This window comes from Microtus ochrogaster, chromosome 8 (genome assembly GCF_000317375.1).
Source record: "Microtus ochrogaster isolate Prairie Vole_2 chromosome 8, MicOch1.0, whole genome shotgun sequence".
In the NCBI taxonomy this organism is placed as follows: domain Eukaryota; kingdom Metazoa; phylum Chordata; class Mammalia; order Rodentia; family Cricetidae; genus Microtus; species Microtus ochrogaster.
Window position 1 is genome coordinate 47,035,654 of NC_022015.1, and position 19,198 is coordinate 47,054,851.

A 19,198-nucleotide genomic window follows, 5' to 3' on the forward strand; every position below is an offset into this window, starting at 1 on the left:
TCAGCGATCTTTTCCCCCACCCGCAGCCGAGCAAGGTGCAGAGGTGGAGTGAGGCCTGTCTGAACTGATGCGACTTACTGCGCCACACAGTCCCTTCCGCCTGGCCTCACTCCTGAGAGAGTTTGCTCCCCAAGGACAGGGACAGTGAGTGAACGAGGGTGCTCCTCCTCTAGGAGAAAAAAGAGCCCTTCCTTCCTTTCATAAATGCAAAAGACTTGTAAGCGTGAAAAAGAAAACAAAAACAAAACACCCCCCCCCCAAAAAAAACCCGAAGCCCTGGGACAATTGTTAAGCTGAGAGTGGCATAGCCCTTGTGAGGATCAGGGTTCTGCCTGGATTGGGGTGGCACCCCTCAGAGGCTGTACAGTGCAGAACTTAGGGGCATCCAGGGTATGCTGACTCTGGTCTCTGCTCTTTCCACACCCTGGAGCAGGGCAGAAGGGGATAGCCTCTGAGGTTGGTGGGCTTCACGTGCTGGTCTGGTATATTTTACTGTCTGAAAATGTAAACAGTGAACTATCATGTCACCGCGTGTCTGCCGTTGCCACCCATTCTGAATGTTGGGGCACTTTTCTCCAGCATGACCATAAAAATCGTAACGGAAAGATTTCAGTCTTGGCACTTAAGAAACAAAAGCCAGGTCCATTTAGAAGCTGTATCTTTTATGGAGTCCAAAAGTACCTTTATGGGTCTGGCCTAAGAGAAAATGCATAATCTATGGTGCCTATAACCTTTGAAACTCCCCAAAAGGCAGCACTGAAGTCCGGGAGGTGATGCTTCCACCACAAGACTGCCATCTATTTCCTGAACATAACAAAGTGCAGGGAGGGCTCTACTCAGGGCGAGGGTGGCATCGAAGCCATACAGCGCCACATGTAGAAATCCTTTCTTCCTTTTCCTCTTTATTATTTTCTTTTAAAGGGACCACCAAAGTTGATTAATGCTGATATTTTGTTTTCTCCCTTTAATTGGTACCCAATCCAGTCCATCTGCATCGAGTGTTTGGGAGAATGTGATTAAATCGAGAAAGTTTCTGATCACTTCTGTGGTTGTTGACTCCTTGGAAGTTTTACAAAACATAAGGAAGGGGGAAAAAAGCAACTTAGTGCAGAAACTCAGTAATTGCCTTGCATCTTTGCTGGAGCTCCCGCTGTTCTTTCCCCTAGGAGTGGGAGAAGGTTGCTGGAAACGTCAAGTTAATCTTGGCAACTTGTGATCTGGGCCTGTGTGTGTAAGTGGATAACAAGGAAGTATAAACACAGAGTTTGGGACTGCAGCTGTGGTATTTTCTCAGTTTCTAAGGATAATGCTCAGATTGTGGGATTCTCTGGGAGTCTCATTTCTAACAGCAATGCCTGGATGGAAATCCCCCTTCCAGAGTCATCAGCTGAAAGGGATGTGCAGTATATTTACTGAGTCCCTTCATCAGACGAGCAATTATTCTCCATCATTAAAAAAAAAAAAAGACTGGAAAAAGGAGGTTGCTTGATATTGTTACCAGTTTCCTGCATTAGCCAGAGGAGCAATTAGAGCTAAATTGGTCTTTTCTTAGAATGGGCTTCTGGCTAGAAATCACAATTAACCTTTCTCGCTCAGCTGCCACAAATGTGTTTGGTCACTTTTGGTCATCACACATTTCTCCTAATACATACTTTCAGTAATAAAATTCATGCTTAATATACAATATTCAAGAAGAGACAGAGCTTTTCTTTAGCCGATGTTTTCCTTGGGAAGACAGATAATGTCTGTAAATCTTGCCATTTTTCTGTGAAAAGCTTATTAAGGGAAAGACATTTACTGTTCTGATTTTTGTATTAAACTTTTGTTAGAACCGTAGTTAGAAAAGAATTGTGGATGGAACTGTTTTCTATTCAACATTATTATAAACTGATCGATATGATACTTAAAACTGCCTGGTTGCCAGATTTTCCTCTTGTTTTATTATTTATTTTGATGTGTTGTAAGTGTGATATATAACTTTGAATAGTTGAGGTTCCTTCAGAGATGTGAACATGGGCTGGCTACGTCCAGGAGACAGCAGGGCCTTGAGTTCAAAGCAGCCTGAAAAACTTGGTGAGACCTGATATTGAAGGAGAAAGCAAGTGTGAGGCCCAGGTTCCTTCCTAGGGCTGTAAAGCCAATCAATAAACAAACCAAATCTCTTTGAAGATTTGTCTGCTTTCCCCTACTAAGAATATTTGTTTCTGTCTGTTATTGAGAGGGGAATGTTTTCATTCATTCATAACCTAGGGCAGGCCCTGGGTTAGGCTAAAAGGAATGGAGTCAACAGTATAACTGACAGCAAGGACCAAGCTAGGGGTAAGAGCAGCCAGAGGGTCTGCTGTTCGCCTAGACGCTCCTCCCAGCCCTCCATGAAAATGCAGTTGTGTTTCTAGTCTGGCTACCCACCGCTGGATATTGAAATAGGAGTGGGCAGACATTTTCCTTCAGTGCCGCCGGCTCTTCCTCCACCTGCCAGTTCAGAATTGAAGCAGAGGCAGAAAACAAATCCTGCAGTTCAGATCAGCCCTTCAGGCTTCCCTTCACTTTCTGTTCTCTTAACCATTTGGGTGGTAGTGTGTCTTGGCCTTTCTTAGATACACATTCCTGTGTAAGAGAGACCGAAGAAGAAAGGGAAGGAAGGATGGCTTCCTGCCTATGATCTGGGAAATGTTCTCCAACTTTACACTGGTTCCCTGAGAAAAGTGTTTGGTCAAGGACCACTTCATGGAAATAAACTCCAAGTTCCCATGAACTTTGGGGAACAGTTGTAACTGAGGGATAATGCAGGGGTGGCTAGAAAGGCATGAAGTGGGGCTGGCAAGAAGCCAGTGTCTCCATACTGGGTAGGCTGGTTGCTGAGCCCCTTGTACCCCCATATGCCACCAGCTGATGCAATTCACGCAGCTGCTGATGGGTGGGGACCACCGCCACCCACCCACTGTAATGTGTAGGTCATAAGTCAGCCTTGGAGGGGACACCAGCTGCTGTCACAGGAATGTTGTTTGTAAGAGAAAGTGAAGAGTCATGATTGCGGTTCAGGGCACACATGTGCCACAACAGGGACAGCTGAGACACTTGACTCCGACACTCGTGGAAATGCAGATTTCTATAGGAGAAAAATGCAGGATGGTCTGGGTGTCAGTGTATACTCAGGGATGCATCACACTGGAATGAGAGTTCACAGCCTAAACTCTTCATGAGCAACTGCATCGGAGAGAAGCTCTATGGGGTAGCCATACAATGGGAAACTGAAGCAACCTATTTATCCTGATTTTTACATTGGAAGGAGATGTGTGTTCACAAAATGGATTTAAATTCTTTATCACGTGTGTGTGTGTGTGCGTGTGTGTGTGTGTGTGTGTCAGAGGTCTATTGTCAGAAATTGGTCCTTTCCGTTCACTATGTGGGTCCCAGGGATCAAACTCGGGTTTATCACCCTCCACCCATTGAGTCATGTCTCAGAACCCTGAGAAGGAATTTTTTTTAAAGCACTCAGGAAAGGACTGCAGTAGGAAGGGGCAGCAGTGGAGGAGAAGCTACAGAACACATTCATCCGGGAGTTGGCGGTATTCTGATCCAGGGCCATAGGATCAGCTCCCCGACCCCATAAGCCAGGCAGGTGCTCTGGAGTTGCTGCCCTGTCCTGATATTTTATGATAGGGACTCTTCTAGCTCAGGCTAGCGTTGAGTTTTTGATTCTCTGCTTTCTAGTCTTTGGGATGTCAGTCACACTCTGCCTTGCCTGACCCCAGCAGTTAGTTTTGCCCAGGGCATTTATGGACAGGAAACTGAGGTTTCCAGAGCCCTTCTGGAGTAAGCGCAGTGGCATCTGCCTGCCTTGCCCAGTGATGACTGATGAGAAACGGGCCTTGGCTAGGTCCAGACTCCGCTGGGTTTCTCACTGTGAGATCATCCGGTCCAGCAGCTGAGAACTGTTTTAGCCTCAGGACCTTTGGAAAAGAACCTGACCAGAGCATTTCCAGGTAACCGGATGTCGGAGTGTAATGGTCTGTCTCAAAGAAAAGAGGTGTTCATTGTCACTTACATAACAGCTCAGGACCTGGGGGACATGTGATCCATGGGCAAGGTGCTTTTCAGTCTGTGGTTTGGGGGATATTTTATGTCACCTCAATAAGAATCTGGCAGGCTTGGTGTAGTACTGTTTATTTGAGTGGATATTGTGGTTATTTTGAGTTCAGGGCACAAATCTCGGGCACGCTTGCAAGTGATGGTGTCTTAGTGAAGGAAGCCTGTGCTTTCTTGGCATTTCCCCATTCCATGCTAACAGAGAAGAATGAGAATTGGATCGTGGGGATAAATGAAAGCTGTAGAAGAGGAGAAAACACATAAGCAAAGGGTGCAGTGCGGCTTTGCTCATTGACTCTTCTTGAACCTGGCCTTCCTGGAGAGTCACAGACTTTGTGGTTTTCTTGGAGAACACTGGGAAGGGGCTGGGCTGGAGTGGGGCTCGGGGGTGGCACGGACTTTGACATGCGTAGCACCTCAGGGTTTGTGCAGAACACAGTCTGCACAGTGATGTGGCTCTCCTTTTGTAGGTATCACAATAGCCATTCACAATCTCTGGCAGCTCCATAGATCCATTTCTTTGGGCTTTGGGTTTTGGTCTCCAGAGAGGTGTCGTCTTCTTCCTGAGAGACTTGGTGAGGCTAGTGGAGCTCTACATCATCCTTAAAAGTTAGACCTATATAGTCTGAACTCGAAAAACTTACGTAGTTTTAAACTGGGAAATATATAATGGTATTTACTTTGTGTGTTCGTTGTAAAATCAAAATGAGAAACCCATGGCTCTTAGCACAGAGCTGGAAGCAATGGCTTCTGTCTCCACTCCCTCCCCCTAAGCGCTTCTCTTCTATAGGACACTGTGATAATGAATAACATTGTCAGTCATCCAGTTTATCCATCTGGAAGCATCCTCCCCTCCATCCCGGACCGCAGTGGCCACCCCACATTCTGCCTACTGCTCTCAGGCAGCTTGCTGCAGGGAGCCTTGAAAGCATCTGGCACTCAAAGTTGAGAACACTCCCCACCACACACACATTTAAAACCTTGAGAACTGCTTTAGCGTCAGGATGGTTTCTCCATCTTAAAACCTTGTGGTTACTTTCCATTGCTCTTAGGAGTCCAGACGACATTCCTAGCACACCTCTGTGGTTACCCTCTTCTGGTTTCTCCTCCTTTGCCTTTGGCTTAAATAACACCTGCCACTTCTTCAAATAAAAATGAAGAAAGGAAATTCCTCCCGCCTATCCCCCTCATTCCCTGACTATAAGCTATAAATACTAATTTTTTATTAAAAATGCTTTTAGGTCTCTTGTCTCAGTTTGCCATTATGTTGGGCATATTTGATTAATGCCAGTATGCTAAGAGTCGGGAGTGAGGCCTCCATATGCTTTTGCTTACCATTGTATCTCCGGAGCCTGTCACGGTGCTCGATGCTTGTGTATGATTTTAGAATGAAGAAAGCCATAAATCAAGAGTCCTGGTCAAGGCATGGCAGAATGCAGTGACCCAATAAAAACGAATAGCTGGATGGACAAAGTTATCTTCTGGCAGGTCTAAATCTGGAGCAGAACTTGAAAGGGTTCAAGGAGTGCTAGGCAATGCTTACATCACAGTCATAAAAAATGTCCTTACATCGCTAAGAGGCTAGCCAGCCCTTATGCCTGGGTGCCTGGGATAGGTAACTGTCGACAGACCGAAAGCATGGGCAGAGGAAGGCACGGGGGAAATAAGGCAAGTTTCTGTGCAGCCACACTTGGTAGATGAATGAACAATGAAATTGTTATATCCAGACTTCCTTTGTGTGGCTTGAAGAGCAAAAGTTGGATGACATCCCCCCTCTCCTGCCCCGCAATCCCAGCAGCTGTGCCAAACTGGTCCAGCCTGTTCTCTGCATCTGTGCTATTACTATGGTCCTGAGAGAGCCAAACTGGTCCAGCCTGTTCTCTGCATCTGTGCTATTACTACGGTCCTGAGAGAGATTGCCTGGGAAGACTTTCCGCATCCCCTGGAGAAAGAGTAATGGGACCAGATATTCTTTTTGGAGGGGGTGGCCCAGACTTAGCACTGTACATCTCATACATAGAACAAACTCATGTGAAGTTCTGAGCCAGAATTCTTGATTAGCCGGCGGGACTGTTGCACGGCATAGCGTTGGTCCCCCAGTTCATGTAACTCTCGGCATGTGAGCTGAACTTCCCAGCTACGCCGATGACCTCAGCATGAAAAGTTTGTATATCTTTGAATTCAGTTACAGAATTTGTGTATTTCTATGTACTTGATAATTCATGTTTTGGAGCTAAGCATGTTGATGTTCCATTTCCTAAGGTTACTATTTTAGAAATAAAATTTTCTTTCTTGTTTTTATTTTGTTACTCTTCTTTAAATGAGAGGTATATTTATTATGATTCGGTGTATTCTTTTGATTCCAAGCAAGACTATGTAAATATACTTTACAATAGCATATCTGATCTTCATCGGATTTTAGCAACAAATTATGTCTAGTTAGAATTCATTCGTTCGCTTTTGAGAACTAGATTTTTTAGTAGGATGGAATTACCTGCAGAGCCGTCCAAACCAGTAGCTGAAATAGATGCAGACGTAATGTAAAGCTTGTGTTCTTACGCTTGGTGCCTGCTGACCTCCCTTAGAGCAGCAGTGGGCATCCAGTTTTAAATCTGAGACCTTGATCTGGTGATTGTGAGGCAGTCATGGGGAAGCCACATATCCTAAAGAAGAGCTTAGATTTTCCTGGATCATGGTTCTGGATTTGGAAGACCCTGTGACAGCATTCTGCTCCGCATGCGTTTCTTGGCCCTACGTGTAATGCGGCGGCATTGGGGCTGTGCATGGGTTCTGCAGCCAGAGGCCTGACGGATCCTGACTCTGCCATTGCTAGTTAGTAGCCACACAATCTTGAGCACTTTGCCTTCCTGAGCCTTGGGTTTCCTGTCTGGAAAGTTGAGAACAGGAGGAGAATCCCCTTTCTAAGCCCGCAGCAAGTGACACATGTCAAAATAAGAGTGTGGTCTCCTTCCATGGTACCAGGAAGGTGACCAGAGAGCCAGACAAGCCTGTTCACAGAACTGGGGACAGTTCTTAGCTATCTTTTTTCCAGCCAAAACTTGTTGAATCTCTGTCTTAGCTCCAAGACAGACTTGTTTTGTTTAACCCCATATTGACCTTGAGATCAGGAGGTTTACATCTCTGTGCTGTCTGTTTCACATTAAAAGCCCTGGACGACTGGGCAATAACCAATGCTGCTGAGAATTTGTTATGAGAAAATTACGGCAGCAGATTGTTGAATAAGCTGTTGAGTTTCACTGTGTGTCCAAAAGAAGTAACCTGTGAGCTATTTGGAGGATAGGGTATGTGACTAGTTTTCCGTATAACTAGAAAAAAAAATGTAGCTATTTGGTGAAGTTTTAATAATAGAAATACATCAGGAGAAGTTTGAATGGAAAACAATATTCAAGTGCCAAGGTCCCGAACATATTGGTTGGTTGGGCAAAGTCCCTCATGGTTATGGCTGTCCTGGCAGAGCTGGTGGCCGGGGTTACTTAGGCTGATTGTAGGGTGCTGTGAACTTCAGTGGGCACGGCTGTGACGGAGATCTGGGGTGCTGGCGCTGCTGTCTTGTGCCCATCCTGCCATTGCTTTCTAGAATGTCAGGGAGGCAGTGCCACCGAGGGGTAATGACTGTGCTCAGCGTGCAGAGTGAAGCAAAGGTGAAAGAAAACCGAAGAAGGAATTGGAAGGGAAGTTAAGAGCAAAGAGAGGGACAAAAAAGACCCAGGGGGAAGCAAGTGTGCGTGAAGGTGCCGGTTAGAAGAAAATCCAAAACTCGGCGTAGGGTGAATTTCATAGGCACCATGTCCTCTATCTCGATTCTCTGGCAGCTTGTGCCAAACCAAAGTCTACCCCAAATGGGGAATTGGGCCCAGGCAGCTTCCTCCAGGCAACTTAGGCTGCCTCAACTTCATTTCCTGTTGCAGTGAGAAGATACAGGGCTGACAAGAGCAACTTAAGGAAGGAAGGAAGGGCTTGTTTTTCTCCCAATTCCAGGTTATGGTCCATCGCTGTGCGGAAGGAAGGTGGCAGGGACTTGCTGCTGTCGTTTCCATGGCATTCACAGTCGGGAGCAGAGAGCAATGATTCAGGCGTGCCAGTCCTCACTCCAATTCTCCACTCATAAACATCAGGTTCCTTTGTCCAGGAAATGGCGCCCCTCCAGTGGGTGGGTCTTTCCATTTCAATTAATATAACCGAGATAATCACTCATATACTTGCACACAGGCCAACCTGACCCAGACAGGTTTTCACTGAGACTCTTTTCTTGGGTAATTCTAAACCTGGTCAAGTTGAAAGGTCAAACTAACCTTCACACCCGCTATCATGGTTTTCATAGGAGAATCCTGCAAGTTCCATTCTCTATTTGTGAGATGACACCTCAAGGTTGCTCAGGCCAGCACTGGGGTTTAGTGGAGGCAAGCAAGAGTCAGCTACTGTCATCTGCACTGGCCCTTTAATAAGCACTTGGCCACAAAATCCTCAGGAATTTGCTTCTCTCTAGGGTAGATGTTGAAAGTTACTGGTCAGTTACAATGGAAGAACAGCACAAACAAAAGCAAATCAAACAGGAAGCAGGCCCAGGCCTCCAGTGTGCGCCACTACATTAGTGTGAGGGAAATAGTCCTAACGATGGGCCCAGATTGTGGATGACATGCCCTCATTGATGTCAACCACATACATGATTATGGTAGTAACGACTACGAATAACCAGGGAAGAAAGATCTGTAAACTCAGTGTTGCATTTAAAAGGAAAGACGTGGTGTGCAAGCAATTTCAGAACAAAAGAAATCTCATTAAGAGGACTAAATTAGAAAAAAAGTAGAAACAGTTGCATGGAGGGTGAGCTTCCACTGCCTGGAGAGGCCTCTGGAATAGGAGCCCATGTCCTTCAGACAAACAGGTGTGTGACATGTTTAGCACAGTGTTCGTGAGTCAGCACAGAGGGCGATGGAGCTAGAAATAGGAGCTGGGGGGTAGGCATGAATCCTTGGCATGACTGAGATGTGAGTACTCACCCCAGTTCCCATCCTGATGCAATAATGCATTTGGTTCTGGGCTCCAGGAGAATGCAGCAGAGGCCATTCACATGTGGATGCCTCCAAGCTAAGCCTAAGAAGAATGTGGGCAGACCTATGCTGGTCTGTCGAGTGTTAGAAAGGGTTTTATGAAGGAGCTCTGTTGAGGAATCATTTTTTCCTTAGTTATAAAATCAAGATTTAGAAGGACCCTCTTTCCTCCTTTTATTTTATTTATTTATTTATTTGGTTTTTCGAGATAGAGTTTCTCTGTGTAACAGTCCTAGCTGTCCCAGAACTAGCTCTATAGACCAGGCTGGCCTCAAATTCACGGAGGTCTGCTTGCCTCTGGAAGCCCATTCATTTAAGAAGGCCTAGACTGTTTTCATACAAAAAAGGATAATCTCGTATTATGCATGACTTTCGCATATAGAGAAATGATCATGTTGGGCTTCCTGCATCTTCTCCACAAAAGGCAGAAACAGAAGCCCTTCCCAACGGTGCACCCCCACACCCTCTTCAGGCTTGTCTCATAACTGCTCATCTGACCACATCAGCACCTGGCTCTGAGGGCAGAAAGATGGTGGATGGTCCATTCAGCTCAGCTGCTTGTAGCCCATGGTTATGTCCAACAGAACAGAACCCACGTGTGCCTGCTCCCAGGAAGGCAGTCACTCTGGGCTCCTCTCTGCAGAGGCAAGGGGACAAGTGAACACCCGCACCCTTGTAAAAAGCCAGGTGTAGTCATAGACCTGACTTTAGGCCCAGTACTGTGCGAGGTGGGGACAGGAAAATCTCCTGGGTCCGCTGGCTGCCAACCTCGCTGTGGTTTGATTGAGAGACTCTGCTTCAAGAATGAGGGTGATAGAGCAGGGCACCCTGTCTCCTCCTCTGGCTGCTGCACACACGGGATATTCATATCTGAACACATGCATGTACATGCACCTCTGTCTGTCATGAAGAAATAAATAAAACCAAGTAAAGCCAAAACATTGCTATGGTTCTATAACTGACGATGCTGGCCTCTTGGTTGATACCCCTGGATGGTGGCCTGGAATATCATTACTCTTGGATTTGATCTTTGGGAAAGTCCAGAGCATACATCCTTGTAGTAGATGCAGATCAAAATACCATCCCAGCACTGGCTTTTAAAACATTTTGAAAAATTGATTATCCTTCCAAACCATTAGGCCTGCTTAAGCCTGATGAGAGAAAGTATACCTCTTATTTTTATAAAATTATCTCATTAAAAAATGTGCCTCTGGCCAACATGGCATCCCTGTAAAACCCCATTTCTCTAAAAAAGGGCTTCTACGATGGCATTTATAGAGACTATCTTGATGGTCCTTGTAAATCTATGAACCTTGACGCATATATTCCCATGGTTCTCTTTGCTGGACTTGTACGCTGAGTCAAATGGCAATTCCCTGGTTATGCTCTGGCCTGGTAGCCACTCACAGAGGGGTGTGGATCCAGCTGTGAGAATCCCACTGGTCCATCTTGTGTTTATGATTTGTGCCACAGAACTACAAACAGTTCTGGAGTCACAGACCTGATGTTTAAAACAGTCACAGCTTCAGCATCTGTAGAAACATCCTTGGATTATATTGCAGTCTTATTTCTTAATAAAAGAATAACCATTAAAGCAAATCCAGAAAAAGAGGAAAGATAAAACTCTCAGGTTTTTTTTTTTTTTTTTTTTTAAAATACATGTAGAAAGAATAAGAACTAAAAACAAAAACCTTGGCCTGTTCATTGAAGCATGATGGTGGATAATATTTTGAAAAGTGAATTTGGTAGTCTTCTATGCTCAAGAAGAAGTAAAATGTTCCTATATGTTGACACCTCGATTTTTATTATTTTATTATTTTTATTATTTTATTATTATTTTACTAATTGTTTCCTGTATTATTGCACAGTATTGAGACTCAACATCTTTCTAAGGAGGGAAAACATATAACATAGTTTATGCTTTGGGTTTTTCTTTTGAATACCTTACAGAATTAATAGAAAACACCTTGTAGGTGTAGGCCAACTCGTGAACACCTCTCCCTCACTACCCTCAGCTCCTTGCAACTTCTTGCCCCATTTAACTTCTGAGAACATTTCTCTCGAGCCTGATACTTTTAATGGCTAGATTCCACTCTCCTTTCACGGTGGAAGCTCTCTGTTTCTTGACCTGCCTTCAATTAACTCGACGATACATCTTTCTACATTTCAATCGCTCTGAAATTGAGATGCTTTTTATTTGTTTTCTACTGCTGACAGTCCCATACACTTACATACTAAATGTCCACCCTTTTCACCCCTCATCACCCTGCTTGAGATGCTTTTTATTTGTTTTCTACTGCTGACAGTCCCATACACTTACATACTAAACGTCCACCCTTTTAGCCCCTCATCACCCTGCTTCATCCTCACTCTTTCTCCCACTCCTCCTTCCTAACCGGTCTTACTCCTGCTTCCGTGTCCTGAGTATACGTGTTTGATCCACTGTATTTAAATAGGGTTGCAAGCGTGGGGCGTTATTTACTAGGACATGGGCAAATTTTAACCGGCTATACCACTGAAGAAAATGTCATCCCTTTCCCTAGTCACTCTTAAATGTCAAAGTCCCTTAGGAGGGATGCGGCCTTAGGAGTTCTTTCCTCATTATATAGGGAACTTGAGCATTTATGGCATTTGATAGCCTCAGGGTTCTGAAATCAATTCCCTTAAAACATTGAAGGATAGCTGTTGTTAGCAATACAGATCATAGTGTTGCACTTCATCATTGCTATTAATATTTGCATCACATATGAGAATGAGATCAGAGAGAGGTACAGCTTTGGTCAAGGTCACATGACCAGTTAATTTAGTGAGAGAGCTGGTGAAGAATGTCTTTTCTGATTTCCCAGCATCCGTGGGGCCAGAAAGTTGGTCCATCCTTTCAAAAGATGGCTTAAAGATCCTACAGAGAGTTTGGTAGTTTGGATTCTTCTGCATAGAAGAGAATAATGGGCAGGAGGGTGGAGAGATGGCTCAGCAGTTAAGAACACTTACTGCTCTTTCAGAGGACCAGGTTTAGTTTCTAGTTTCTACATGGTGGTTCACAACCTAACATAAGTCTAGTGCCAGGGGATCCAGCACCCTCTTCTGTAAGCAGAGACTCTTCTTTGGTTTCCTGCACTTGGGAGGCAGAGGCAGGTGGGTCTCTGTGTGTTTGAGGCCAGTTTGGTCTACGGTGCAAGTTCTAGAACAGGCTCCATACCTACCGAGAAATCCTGTCTTGAGACATCAAAAACCAAACCAAACCTAATCCCCCAAAATACATCATGTGTTACAGCTTGTGCTGGTTAGTGTTTTGTTTTGGTTGTTGGGGTTTTTTGTTGTTGTTGTTGTTTTTTGTCTGTTTGACACAAGCTAGGGTCATCTGGAATTAAGGAGTCTCAAGTGAGAAAATGCCTCCATCAAACTGGCCTATAGGCAAGTCTGTGGGGTCATTTTCTTGATTCATGATTGATGTGTGTGGTGGGGGTGGGGCAGGCCACAATGGAAGGTGCTGGTCCTGGGAGGTAGAAAAAATATAGCTGAACGTGAGCCTGGGAGGCAAGGCAGCAAGTAGCTCTCTTCTGTAGTCCTCACTTCGGTCCCTGTCTCCAGGTTCCTGTGTCAAGTTCCTACCTCAGTGATGGAGTGTGATCAGGATGTGGAAGCCAAGCAAACTCTTTCTTCCCTTAGTTGCTTTTAGTCATGGTGTTTGGGTGTTTGATCCTAGCAATAGAAAGCAAATTAGAACATGGTCACAGTATGTCAGAGGCCACAGGGCAAGTTCAAGGTGTGCAAAGATGAAGATGCCCCAGGCATCCAGGCCCAGGCGTAGAGTTCTGGGGTTGTCTCTCTATCTGTTTCAGTCTCTCTGTGTCTCCATCTCTCTATTAGAGGCCAAAGGTCACGTTCAAGGTGAGCAATGACGAAGAAGCACCAGGCATCAAGGCCCATGCATGGAGTTCTTGTGTTGCCCCCTCTCTGTCTCTGCCTTTCTCTGTCTCTCCTCTTCCATACTCCCAGCCCCCAGAAGCTTTAGTTCAAGGCCTTAGACAAGCCTAACATAGCCTCTCAGCTGCACACACACCCCAACTTTCTTAAGACTCGATTAACCCACCCTGGTGCAAGATAGGAAACATCAGCTGTAATTGAAAGAAACTTTAGGGAAGTGAGGGTCAGGATTAATCCGGGCTTTACTTGTATGGGTGAAAATTTTAGGCTCACTGGTATCTTTAAATCCCCTATGCTAATTTTCCTTCTGGAGATTCTATGGCTCTAGGATGGTTCATACACAGTCTGTAATTCCCGGTGCTGTGTTGAGATGGTTTTGCATATTTCAAGGAAACTTACCTGAGTTGATATTTTCTTCTAAGAGTCGGCTGGGAGGAGAAGCCAGACTCCAGGAGACTGTGTTGTGTAGGTGCTAAATCACGCACATAAATATTGGCATACAGTGGGGCAGATGGTTATGGAAGTAAATTAGTGTGTGCTGTATGTCAAAACTCCTAGCTGTCCAACTCTTTTCTTAATCTATTTTGGCTTTTTTAAAACACAAAGCATAAAGCATTGAAGGCCAGACAGGATCAATCAAATTAAATCTGTCTTGCATGCCCTGAATCTTTTGTTGGATGTCTGCTTTTGCCCAGAGTGTCTCTAAAATGGCCTTCTCCAAGGCCCTTCATTCACCCTGCTCTGGTGAGCACTTGATTGTGAGCTCAATTCTGAGACATTATTAGTCCCACCCTATAGAGGGGGAAACTGAGGCTGGAGGATGTTAATGTAACATACTCTCTACACAGGACTAGTAAATGTTGTTAACTTTCTAGAACACTATGCCAAGACTCTTAGCTTATATTTCTGTTCGACACAACACAGGGGCACGATACTCTTCTGGGAAGGGTGGCGTGCTGGCAGCGCCACTGAAATGCCCATAAGTGTAGGAGCCTCTGGGATCTTGGATGGAACAGACCGAGTGAATACAGATTGTGGGCCTGGGTGCCTGTGTTCCTAATGTGCTCTCAGGAGACACTGGTGCTGTTCAGTCCCAGGTCATGATGTGAGTAGTGGGGTTCTGGATCATTTATTGGCCAGGAAGCAAGAGCCACCAGGCACACATCCCCTTTAAAGGATAATTAGAGCTGGCAGTCTGTAGAGCTAGGAGACGGTAGCGCAGAGGAAAAGGAGCAGCGGTGGGAAAGTGTGGCCTTGCTGTGTGGCCTGGCTGCAGTCCTGCAGCCTTTGGGAAGCCTGAGGCTCTATGAATCTGCTAGAATGTGAAATGGAGGCGAAGGGATGCTCTGCAGTTACCCCATTTCTGGTAAGAACAGAACGAGGTTGTGAGGATAAAGACTCCGCCGTCCTGCCACACAGTCAACCCTTGATTTTGCTTACCAACAAGGCAAGGCCTGAACTAATTTGCATTCTCATGTGAGTTCAAATTAGTTCATGTCCCTTATTTTTGCTTATACAAAACACAAGCATTTGAGATTGCACAGGGTGTGGCAGCAGTGGAGGACCAAAAATATACCAGTGGGCTTTTTGGAGAGAGTGGAGACAAGGATTGAAGAGAATGGCAGCCTCCTTAGAAAGGGAAGGCTCTTCTTAGCTGGCTTCGTAGCTATTTCAGGAGCACGGAGTACCTTAGGCCGCTCTTAAGGTCTTGATCTTGGTAGTGTCTGAGTGAAACTGTGCTGTGTCTTAAAACAGTTCACTGGCTCGCCCCTTACTATTCAGTCTCTGGTTACTCTAACTACACTTCTCTGTGCTCATCTGCATGGTTCTTTGTTCCGGTTCCTTGTCTCATCCTCCTTCTGTTGGGGATGCATGTTCCCTCAGGTCCTGCTGTTACTTAAGGGGTTCCTTTATAATTCATGCCCTTCCTTGTCGACGGCTCTTACTTAGTCCCTCTGCTCCTTGGGTGTGTTGGTCCCTTGTTCAGACTTTGCTTCCTGCAGGCCCTTTGAGCCTTTCTGTTCCTTTTCCCTTAACACAGGATTCTGTTTCTCTAAGCAGCGAGGCCCCAGAGTGGTTTGTGTCTCCTTTAGTTGAACATGATTAGCAGATATTTTGGACTTTTCCTGAATCATTTAAGTACTTTTCCATGTAGGTCGTATTGGATTGTGTTGAGGTGTGTCTAGTGGTTTTCAACACAAAGATGCGTTCTCTGTTCTGGGCATTCCTTGCTCAAGGTCCAAGTACCTTCTGTGTCGTGGGTGCAAGCTAAAGGAGCAACAGCAGCCACCTAGGATCAAACCCAGGGGCTTGCACATGCTAGATGGCAGCAAGCATCGGAGCACTGGGGTACACCCCCAGCCCTGTGAATGATTCTGCTCAGAATTGGAACGAGTCGCTTCTGAAGGGGTTAGAAAGACGGGGAAGAGTTAGAGGGCCTGGAAAGGGAAAGGAATTTGCTAACCTGGAGTCTGTTCAAGTCTCTTGCCAGCTGAGAGTCAATAATTTTAGAATACTAACATAATTTCGTGACTACCTCACTCCGATGATATTTCTTTGGAATATTTCAAGTAAAAATGTTCAAATAGCAGTGAACTATACTTGAGGCCCAAGTGATTGCCTCTGAGTATGGCCTTCTTCCATTTCCATATGTAAACCTGCAAACTTTTTTGGATGGCTTCACAAACAAAACCTTAACTTCATTTACAGTACAAATGTGTCTTAATGCTTTGTGCCAGCCTCGGGACCCAAGGATTTACCTGCCCAGCTAAAATCATATACAGTGTACCCCAAGAACCATTCTTTGACCTCATGTGCTGGAATGAGGGAGAAATAAATCTTTTCAGCAATGCTTTGGGATGTAACTTCAGCCACTCAAACCGTGCGTACAGCGATTGTAAAACCCTTCAGTACAATGTTGAGAAATCCACAATCGCACCTGCGTGCACACTGCCCCCCACTAAGTATCTCCCTCTAATGCCTGTGCTTAAATCTGTCAGTAGAAAAAGACAAGATCTCCTGAGTAAATTGGGAGCATGGAGGACCTTGGGAAGACAGAGAAATCTCGTCTGTCTTTATAAGAACAATAAAAAAAAAAATAACACTGAGCAGAGAGATGTACATTCTTGGCTTCTTGACAAAAATCAGTCATGAGACATGGAGCGCTTCAGACTGTGTTTGCCCCCTTCCAGCCACCATGTGGAAAGTCCTTTACATGTTGCTGCGTACAATCCTCTGGTTCATTAGCTGTGTGTAGCGCCTATGGGCTACAGGAGCAGGGGCCTTTCCAAGGATGGCGGCACGTTCCTGGGAAATTCCAGACTAGGGTGGGGAGCAGAGGCCCTGCGGCTTCTGTCTGGAAGCCAGTGGGCCAGTCTTTGGGTCAGGTCTTGGTAGACTGCTGGGTGCTGTGAAGGAATTCACTGCTGCGCTCAGAGGCTCCTGGCCTGCAGGGCTGTTCTATCTCAAATCTGTAGCCTCAGCTTGCAAGCCCGAGGGGGAAAGAAACAAAGCCAGGGTGGAGGAATAAAACGATCAAGTTTAACCACTTGGGGTGGGAACTCGGATACCTTCTGGAGCCTCTTTGGGCCAAGGTCGACTTGTAAAATGTAATGCTGTCTGATACTTATCCTTCCGGACATGTGGAGGAGCATCCTATAAATTATTTTAATATTTACTAAAATTTTATTTTCAAGGAACTCTCCTTAGTTACCCCATTTTATAATAATGGGGAAACTGAGGGGGGGAAGATGGTTTTTACTCTCATGGGCAGCAGGAAAGTACAGTTGTTTTAAACTCAGGTTGTTTAGTGCCCCAGTCCGTATTCATACCCATCATGCTTTGCTGCCTCGTTGTTGTCAGTTCTTTAGCAAATGCTGACCTCAGCCAACCCCTAGGACCCAGGTTGGAATGTCATTTATTTATTGCTGTGTGTGCATGAGCATGTGCTTTATGATGTGTGTGCAAGGCATGAATGTGCTTACAGCATTGTGGGGAGGTCAGAGGGCAACTTTCCCAAGTCAGTTCTCCCGTCTCCCTCATAGAGGCAAGGTCTCTCTCTGGGTCTCTCTCGGCACTGGGTGCCCTAGGCTGGTTGCCCAGGGAACTTCGAGTTGGATCTCCTGTTTCTGCCTCCTGGGATTACAGATGCACACTGCTGCCTCTGGCTTTTTTCCACAAGAGTTCCTGTGATTGAACTTGAACACAAGGCTTATATGGCAAGTGCTTTTGCCTTCTGATCCGTCTCTCAGACCTCCGGTCCATTTCCGATGTAATAAGTAGATGCTTACAAAAACGTTAATGATATTTACTTTCCTTTCTTCTAATCCCTTTCTGCTATCCCAGGCAGGACAGTGGCGTGTCCAGGCAGGAAGGAGAGGTCATCCGTCTTATTTGTACCGAGGAAGGTCTTCCCTGACTCACAAGCTTACCTAATGCCCTCTACTGTGGGGAGTTTTCTCACTTTCTCAGCTTAGGTGGCACCCACCTGGCAGGTTTATCTCATCCTGTGAAGCAAGTCAGAAGTTAAAAAAGAGTCCTGCCGTAGCTTAGTGTTCCTTCTAGCAAAATTAAACCCTGTACGAAACCCACTCCAGCGAGGTGCGAATGACTTTACGTGTATTTTTAGTGTGCTTGGGATGTCAAGTCTCTTTAAAATTCACTTATTTTTTTCCTGTTTATGCTACACGGTGTCAGAATGGAGCCTTCTTATTCTCCCCTATTGGGAAATAATTATTAAATCCAAGTGTGGTGCCTGTAGAACAGCTGCCATGAAGACAAGGCAAGCCTTCTGGGTGATTCTGCCTCCTTAACTCTGTACTCTCCTGGAAGAGATTGAATTTCAGATCTAACCTGCGGTGAGTGCCGTGTTGCAGAGGAGAAAGCAATGCATTTTAGTGCCTTCCCTTCTGGAGGCACAGCAAAACTCAGCAAACCACTGACCCTGTCTGGAATTTTCTTTCTTCAACTGCAAAGCCAGTAGCTAGACTTGGCTTAACCTTTTCATAGTGGGGGCTCCCAGTGAGGCAAGAAGCTGTTTCAATATTCCAAAATTAATAATGCTATTAAATGGTAAATCAGAACCTTGAAGACATAGAGCCTATAGAAGAAAGAGAGAAACAAAGATATCTTTGTTGGTTGAAGTCTGGGGAACAAGAACCAGTTCTTAGCCACTAAGTCAGGTGTGTTATTCTCCTCTTTAACTCTTGTTTTCCTTATCTGTAAATGGACTAGTATAAAATCTATACCCAGGGGAGAGAGGTGTACTCTGAAGATGAACTAAAATCGAAGCCCTTAGCTATGAACTCCATGTCTGTGGTGGGGTGGGGGTGGGAGGAGGGGCTGTGAGAGAGGGTGGGAGTGGATGTCTGTGGTGGGGTGGGTGGGAGGAGGGGCTGTGACAGAAGTCGGGTAGAGGATGCCTGTGGCTGCTATGGTAGGAAGTGGGCTATGAGAGATAATGAAGTTGGGAAGAGGGAGTAAGACCTTTCTCTTCCAGCTGGATTGGTTCCTGTGACAATCCAGGAGTGGCTGAGCTCCTGCCCTCGTTGGGTTAAGTATTATGAAAATAAATGTTATAAAACGGATGTGCCCCTTGTGTTTCTCTTTTCCTTACCTGCCCACTTGCCATTCCGAGTCCTTTCCCGTTATGAGGAAGCACAGGGCCCTCAGCTATACGGCTAAGGGCCCTCAGCTACACGGCTACCCAGTACTGGGTTTCCCAACCCCTAGAATTATGAGTCTGAATAACTCTCCTTATTTATGAATGATCCACTCTCAAGTTTTCTGTTATGGGACAGAGAAGAGGCTGAGATCACTCCCAACCTCACCCTTCATCAGAAACCCTCATCGCACTTCCAGTGACTGGTTCAAAGTGGGTGGTGTTCCCCCGCGTCTTTTAGAAGACAGTTACTGATTTTAGGTATTTAAAAACTCTGTGGCTATAGGGTGGCTGTAGTCTTTTCTAAATAACTTCCTTATATAGCTAGAAATTGACTAGGAGGAGAAAAATGAAGGTCAAGAGAACCTCCATTCCTTCAAAGAAAAACTTGCTAGGGAATCCTCACCTATGAGTGTGTGACACACCCGTGTACCTTATGAGTACTCTCTTC

At 45.4% G+C, this 19,198-nt stretch overlaps 1 protein-coding gene across 1 annotated transcript in view; it reads left to right on the forward strand.

Annotated features, from left to right (window-relative positions):
• Positions 1-19,198, forward strand: part of Prune2 (prune homolog 2) — a 255,447-nt gene that overhangs the window by 434 nt on the left and 235,815 nt on the right. The gene's annotated exons all lie outside the window — the stretch shown is intronic.